This window comes from Phalacrocorax carbo, chromosome Z (assembly GCF_963921805.1).
Source record: "Phalacrocorax carbo chromosome Z, bPhaCar2.1, whole genome shotgun sequence".
In the NCBI taxonomy this organism is placed as follows: domain Eukaryota; kingdom Metazoa; phylum Chordata; class Aves; order Suliformes; family Phalacrocoracidae; genus Phalacrocorax; species Phalacrocorax carbo.
Genome location: NC_087548.1, coordinates 48,599,165 through 48,607,633, shown reverse-complemented (window position 1 = coordinate 48,607,633; position 8,469 = coordinate 48,599,165).

Here is an 8,469-nt window from a genome sequence, read left to right as displayed (position 1 = left end):
ACAGTCAGCTGGCCAATACTTTTTTCTCCACTTGTCCAACAGTCTATAAGTTACTGGGGGTAAATAGTACACTACTGCAAGCTGCAATTGATGCCAATGGGACACCACAGTAACATGGGGGTGGGAAAAAGTGGCTGGAGTTCTTTTTTTATTAATATCAGGGATCTGGATAAATTAAAGCAAGATTAGCTGCATGTTAATATATGATCCCAGCCCCCCCCCTCAAAAAAATCAACCCCAAAACAGCTTCAAAACAGACAGGAGAGAAGATCACTTTACATTACTTTTATGGTACTAAAAGCTTGGAAGGCTGCCGTAAAAGAAACAGCGGGGAAGTTCTAGGGAGTGTAGAACTGGCGTGATGAGTCTGTGCTACCCCCTCTCTGGACTTTCTTCTGCTAGGGGGCACATTAGAATAAGGGAAATGAGAGGAGGTATTTCCAGATTCTAAGCTGCACTGCGCTACTGGCAATTTGCTTCTGTGAGAAATGGATATTTCAAAGCACTGAAAAGGAGCGTCTGCATGTGACATTTTGAGGCATCCCTCCAGGTGATTCCTAAACCAGAGAGCCCTTTGCAAACTGGAATCCACCACGGTGGGAAGAGCTCCAGGTGGTGAGCACTAAAGTAGCTCTGCAGACCTCCCTGCCGTTACAGTCCAGACCAGTGCAGTGCCTAACACCCATTGCTCACTTGCCTGATTACTCACTTAAATGTCAGGAACACAAGTGGGCCAGAACAAGCAGGGCATTGCTCTACCCTGCAGATGAGAGGCCTTCCACCCCAGAGGCATAAAAAAGATGTAGTCGAGCATGTCCAGACACCCAAGGCCCCAGGGAGGGGAGAGGAAATCCTGGTGAAAGCACCAGCACCTGAAAAGCAATAGCGGAAGGAAGACGGCCCGTGTGCGCAGTGCTTGCAACGCCGGGCTGGTGATGGACTGCTTTCCCAGGCCCCCACAGCTGCACCACGTGTAAGATGCTGAGCCAGACCATCAAGCCCCAACCCGCTGCTGCTGCAGCACAGCCCTTCAGCCTTACTAAATCGTGCCCTGCAAGAGCAGGCGTGCTATGCCAGCCACGGAAAGCCCCACCGCCATGGACCGTAAATCAGCACAGCACTGAGGAAGAAACCGCTGCCCTATCGCCTGCTTCACTGGGCTGCGGCGGGGGGGCCAGGTCCAGCCGGTGGTAACGACCACCTCTGCACCAGCTTCGGTACAGCCGCCCCCACCCCCGCGGGACTGCACAGAGCGAGCTGGAAGAACCACAACGGAAGAGCTGTTTGAAGGTTGTGCGAGCCCTGTGCCCTTGGCACGCTCACCCTGCAGGGCAAAGAGCAGGTTTTCTGTGATGTTTAACTGAGCTGTAGGCACTGTGTAGGTCTTTCAAAATCATCACGATGGTCCATTGCTTAAATCTGGATATTGATATATGGGACAAACATTACAAGTGAGCAAAATCACACCCTTTCCCTAGCAGCTAAATACCCAGATATGTACTGTGCTCATATATAAATATGTATGTCACTACGCCTAATAAATACGTTGAAAACAGGTTGGAACGTATGAGATTTAATATTTTTTTTTCTACATTATAAGCCTTTAATGAGTGATAATTCAGCACTGAAATCAAGTAAAAGCTCGCTTTTTTACTTTGTCAGTTATGAAATGAGGACACAGAACAGGTACAGCTGGCAGGTAGACTCCCAGCTCTGAATCCCACTTCTTGCTAGCAGAGCATGTTATTAATCACTGTTATCAACAGAGATAACTATAGGAGAGACAGCACAAAGTAGAGCTGCTCTCATCATGCAACACAGTCTCTTTTGGGATGCTCCAGAGGCAGGCATATGTTCCCTTTAGAAAACCAGCCACTTAGGGGGAGGTGGGGGGTGGGGGGTGGGCTGACAAGGATAAATACTCTTATCACTGTAATTAGCAGCTTCAAGAAAGGTAGATCTGTATCAGACCTAGCTAAAATAGAGAGACATACTTTATCCTGACAGACACCCCTTTGGCTGGGCCAGCGGTCTTTGAAGTCACTAGAAAGACTTGGGGGCTGGCTGGGGCTCCTGGTCCAGCCCCTTTGATCTCGCCGGCTCTGTCACACGATCAGCCCGTGTATGATTTGTGTCTCCAGAAATTTTCACCACCTTCTGCAGCCACTCGCACGAAGGCACAGCGGGTGGCCTCCCCTGTACCTCGTCCCTTCAGCAGCTCTGCCGAGCCTAGCAGGCGGGGGGCGTCTCCGCAGGGATGATGCAGCTCCACACCGTCCTTGCAAGAACCAGGACAAATGCTCTCCTTCCAGGAGCAAAATTCACCTTTAGGGTGGCAGGGTCTGCCACCCTCCTAGATGCTTTCTGGGAGGTGATCTGGCTGGTGACCACCGCTGGTGCCTTGCAAACTATTTTTATGCTTCCTGTCCTCACACTCCTCTTATCCTGCTAGTCTTCTCTGCCACCAGCCATCTTTTCAGCTAGTGTTTCTGTTTTCTGCAGCCATTTCCCATCCTGGGGGTCTTGATGGCTTAGCTGGGGCTGCGCTTTAAACCCTTGCCCTGAAAGGGGGGCGGCAGCAGGGAGAAGGGGAGGAGGAGAGAGTGGATGTCGTGTGAGATGGTTTCAGGAAGGAAGGGTCAGGGGGGATGAGACCTGCAAGGGAGGGCTGCCCCAAGTGGGCACTGAGCAAAAATGTCTGCACATTCTCCCCATCGATGGCCTGAGCCCACTCTGGGCCTCCTTACCTGCTCCTCCAGCATCCCTGTGCCTGCTCCCTCCCTCCAGTTCTGGTCCCTCATCCAGAGCAGGATGACTCCCACCCAGTAAACATCGCTGTCAAGTCATTTTCTGAGGCCGTGCCTCCTTCCAGGAGGCCATGGCCCCTTTTACCGTGATTATGCAGGGCTGCAGCAAAGGCTGCTGAACTTTTCACCCTCTTGGTCACTCATTTTTCCAAATCACAGCACCACCGCACTTCTGCTTATTGCACAACCAGGGATCTGACCAAGGGGCTTGCTTCCAGCAGCAGGGAAAATAGAAATCAATATTCTAAAGCTTAAAACAGTCCTCAAAGGCCAGACACTCCGCAGCTATAAATCAAAGCAGCAGTATTCACTACAGGAAAGCTTATGTCAGTTTAGGATCTGGCCTGAAAACAATTCAAATCATAGAATCGCAGCAACGAGATGGAAAAGAATGATTAGATCATCTCCTCCATCCCTCGGGGCAGGGCCGTCAGGCTATACTGAGTGCTTTGTGCTGCGGTCAGTAAAGCTGTAGCTGGTTCAGGCTCTGGTAAGGCTTTCCACTTCTGTTTTCCTAGTGCTTCTGTTCTTTGACAGATGCATTTTGAGTGAATAATTTATGCTTGGGATATTTAAAGAACAGAAACCTAAATCCTCTATTTACTGAATTGAAGCAGAGCTGGCCTAGAAGCAAACAGCTGCAACGCCTCATTTCCCATTGCTTCCTCTCTGCTGACCTGCTCAGGACCTTCACCCCAATCCAGGGAGAGCATCCTCTCCAGGGGAGGCAGTTATCAGAAGAACAGCCAAAATCATTCATGAATGACCGTGTTAAAAATGGTTTGCTTAACATGTTAGGGGTCCAGGTGTGCTACAATATGTTTTGGTTCCTTGCACGTTTTATGACAAAGATGAAAGACGTGCCATATCCTCAAAAAAAGATCGGAACTGTTCCTGGTAAGTTCACGTTATCAATTCCTGCAGCTCAAGCCTTGTGTCTCTTTTGAGCATGGACTCCAAATTATGCTGTCTGATGCCATCTGGTGAATCCACAGGGGATGAGTAAACAATACCAAACTGACTTCCCTGCGTACCAAAGGAACTTGGCTTGCATTCACATTCCCCTGGAGGTAAATCATTATTATTCTGATTGCTAACTTAGATTCCACTAAGAGCAGAAGGAAGGGAAGGGAAGTGATAAAGGGACCTCCTTTTGCAGTATGGATGCAGCGGAGATCATGGAGACAAGGTGTAATAATAAAAGCGACGTGATAGGGGCTGCTCTTTTGATGTGCTGGTGAATCACAAGCCTTGATTTAAACAAATAGGTCTGCATCTGCTCTGCAGATAAGCAAAGAGAGAAAAGTGTGGGTGAAAAATCTACTGATTTTTAAGAAGGGTAGGCAGCCTGAGGTACATTTTGTTCTCAATTAAATTGTCACATAGTAAAGAGACAAATTTGAAAATTAGGTGCAGCAGATCAAGAAAGTGGGGGGGGGGGGCATGTTCATTTAACACATACCATATATTCAAATTATTTCTTCTTGTAATTAGATCTCCATGAACATATATTTTTCAATCTACCAGAATTGTGCAATAATTTTCTAGTGAGAGAAAAACAGGGACTTTTAGCCCTGCAGAGACCTAATAATGCATAAAGACAGACGTGGCCATAGGTGTCCCATCACGTAACTGGGCAGATGGAGAGTTTTCAGAAGGTAACACTGAGTGCAGGTATTGTGCCACAGTCATGCAAGAGGTAATAGAGTCAGAAGGATGGGCAGAAAAGAGTTATTTATACCATAGACATTTTCAGGTGAGGTCATATCTGATTTTTATTCGCTCTGTGGTTTAAGCTGTTAGTGCAGTGCTCAGAGGTGAGTTTCTCCTCCAGCGCCTGCGGCAGGTGTCCCAAGCAGTTTGGCACATCACTTGGCTCGTGTGCCTTGTTTCCTGTCCACACTAATTGCATTTCCCTGACAGACCCACAGATGCAGGCAAGTCTGAGACCAGTAGCTCCAGCACGCCCCGCACCTGACTAGCTGCATCTCCCCAGCAAGGCCAGTGCATTCCAGACAGACCAGAGATGTGCACAGGCAGAAGGGCTCTGCACACGCGATGGGCCCAACAGTTGCACGCCACCGGCCTTGTGCTCGTGCTCAGCGTGTGCAAGAGCACTCCTTCAGGACAGCTGCCCAAAGCAGCAGATGACAGATTGCTGCTTAGCACAGTGGTCTGTTGTCAGAAGGAGAAGAGTTGTCAGGCATGTCCTACTTAGGTGATGAAAATGCACCGTATATAGACACAGGGACTAAGTGAGTCATTATGGCAGATGTAGAAGTAAACAAAAATAATGTTCCTTAAACTTATTGCCATATCATGGGGAAAATGTGGAGGAAAAAAAATAAAAAGGTCACAACGCCCTTGTAGGGACCACACAAGCATCTACAGGACTACTTTGGGAAGAAGGGGCGACTGGCATCACCCAGGAGAGCAAACTCCAGGCAGTTGTGGAGACAGCAAGTAAACTGTTGGGAAAGGGCTACTGCCTCAGTGTACAAGAAGAAAGCGCTCAGAGTGTGGGACTTTTTCAGCTAACCCAGTGGATAACAGTAGTAATATGAATGGGGGGAAAAGAGCATTTGGAGGCAGGAATGAAGAATGTGCCTAAGAGGACAGCAGGGCTAACATCCTGGAGGGGCCAAAGAAGGTGGATGTGCTAAATCACCCAGGCAGCACACCCAGTCACCCCTCCAGCACTCACCTGCATCTCAGGTGGTGGCAGAGAGGGAATTGTGGAGCAGCCCACGTGCCTGGGATCCCACCTCCGACAGGGATGGAGAAGAGGGTCCGGGATCAGGCTCCCTCCCCTCTGCCACCCCGTGGGGAGCTGGGGAAAGCAGGGATTTGGCAGCCTGTCCAGACAGGTCCTGCAAAGACAGAGTAGTTTTTCTGTTTCGCTCCAGTTTTTTGTTTGTTTTTAAACACCAACGGTATTTCCCAGTGATTATATTCATGTTTGTACTCATTAGCAGCAGTTAATACAGTATCTTCGCCTTGATACTTGTGGATTTGTAACTCATCAGTATGGCAGAAGCTTCCGTAGCTCTAGGGTGTTTGGTTTGCGCAATTCAGTTTAGGAGATCTCCCTGGATTTTCCCAGGTTTTGTATACATTTACTTTTACTGGTGGTTGCGCTCAGCACTTCAAACCCCTCTTTGCTTTTGATATGTTTTCGTGGCTCTGCTTCACAGCATTCAAAGGCCAGCTGGGAAACAAAAGGGAACCTCTGAGATCAAAAAGCTTTCAGCTAACACACCAGCTAACATGTGACTTAGCCCTGCGATAGAGAAAAAATCTGTTTCTGAAATTTTTTAAGGAGAATTAAGTGGCTAAGGATGTAACCTATATTTGCTTTTTTTCCCTACATGTTGACAGTCTTATTTTTATAATGACTCCTCCACCTGGAAGAACACATATGTTAGCTAGGTGTGATTAACTTTAGGCTCTGGACATCCCCACAACCTGCTGAAATCTTCAGAAGCATAACTGCCCTTGGTTATATTTGTGGATTGACATCTGACCAGGCAAGGGGATATGCCCTCCTCCTCTGCTGCAACAGTGCTCTGGGAGTTCCCACCATACCTGAAAAGTTGGGAAATTTGGTGCCTAATTTCAAAGGAAGGAATTTGTTGCAGAGCATGCATAACCATTAACCTAAAGCACTAGGGTAAGCTGCCTTCTCACATGCAAGCAGGCAAGTAACACACAGCTCCAAATACATGCCAATGCCCTCCTAAAGGGAGAAGGATGCCGCTGTTACCAGCCTCTCCTCTCCTATTCTTGTTTACAGCTGAAGATCAAGCTCCGATGCTTAATGCAAGCCATAGCTGCGGAAGAGTTTTGGCCGCGGGATCCTTCAGAGTATTGCCGTCTAGTCTAAAAGCTTCATTAAAATTCAGACTCTCAGTTTTACCTGATTATTCCAGCAGGAACCAGCAGGAGGTCTAACAAGAGCCAGGCAAGTGGTAATCCCTGTCACTAGCAGGTAACACATTTGTGTTTCCACGCTGCCTTTTTGGAAAGTGGCCAAGACCAGAACGAGAAGCACCAAAATTCAGAAAATACAAATGTAACAAAAGATATTTTGGGGGAAAAAGCAGAAGTGCCAACTTTCAGACAATGCAGAAGCCCACAGAAGCAATTCTGAGGGTCTTGCTGGGCAATCCACATGCTGGAAGTGCTGGAATCTCACATGTCCCTGCAGCTCGATCTCTTGAAGAGATTAACTTCTTGGAGGGAAAAAGGAAATCTTGCTTTACTTCTCCACAGACTAGATATACCTCTGCATGGCAGCCAGATCAACAACAGTACAATGGACCGCACATCTGTCTTGGAGATGTTTCTTTCTCATTTTGGCTTAAAAGGAAAAATGTTTCACAAATGAAAGGGCTCTTCACCAGGCTGACAGAGCATCTCTGTAGAAATTCAAAGTTTCTATGCTGAACCATTGTTCCAAAATGAAAACCCCCAAAACCAAAATGTTATACTTTTTAAATGCTAGGAAAAGCTACTTCTTGCCACATCCTTCCTTCACGAAAATGGCAAAGCCACGAGCAGTATCTTCTGCACGCTGCAGTGCCTCCTTCTTTAGCAGTCAAAGCTTCTCGTAAAAACCATTTTCCTCCTCTTTAACTGACACTAGACTCGTTAAGCATGTAATAAATTAAAAATACAATTATTTATTAATGAATAATCATATTCGTTCATAAGGAACGCAGTTATGGACCTCCTCTGCAAGGGTTAAAGTGCTGTTTGGCTCCTTACCACCTCCTAGCAATTTGCAGAGTTAACCCAGTGGGGACTGAGGAGTCAGGCTGGGAGTTGCTGTATGTTTGCGGTGCACATGTAGGATGGAAGCCTGATATTGCATAAAGTAAATGAAGATGGAGTAATAGAGAATGCTTATTTTAAGCATGAACTTTATCCCTTTTAGGCAAAAAGATTGTTTATAAATAAACTAAGGCAGCAAATATTTTAGACTCCACCGTAATAGGCTAGTAATAAACAGAGATTTCTGTAATGTTAATTCTAGTTCAAGCAGTAATCGTACACATACGCAGGCTGATGACAATTAAACTATACCAAAATACTTTGCGCACGGACGAGTCATTATTATCATTCTATGGTCCTGCCTAAATAGTAAGTAATATCATAACATAACTGCTTTCTACAAAACCTATCACACATAATTTCCCCCAGTTTATCATCGTACTGGTTCATACCAACAAGTTCCCAAAGGAGCAGCATATTTATCTGCAGGCATTGATTTCTGAGCACAGTCTGCATCTTCCTACTATAACGTTTCACTTGAGAAATGAAAATGTTTCTGAAAACTGGCAGTGGGGCGACACACCAGCTTCCTGGGAAGGGAACATCATAGGGCATTTACTGCTGTCAGCGCCAATTCCATTTACAAGGCTGTAGCGCGTGGGAAACTTTTCTGCATTACTAATGAATACCAGCTTCTGAAAGATGGGAAATTAGTTTGATAAGAAGCCACCCAAGCCCTTGCAGAGCAGGATAAAGGCACCCAGGAATGCATGAACATGATGGCTGAGTCGGCAGGGTGAAGCAGGAAGGCTGTCAGAGGATCACAGTCTCACAGGAGCAGACTTTGACTTCCTGAGAAGCTCCTCAGGGAGCAACTTTCCTGGGCCCT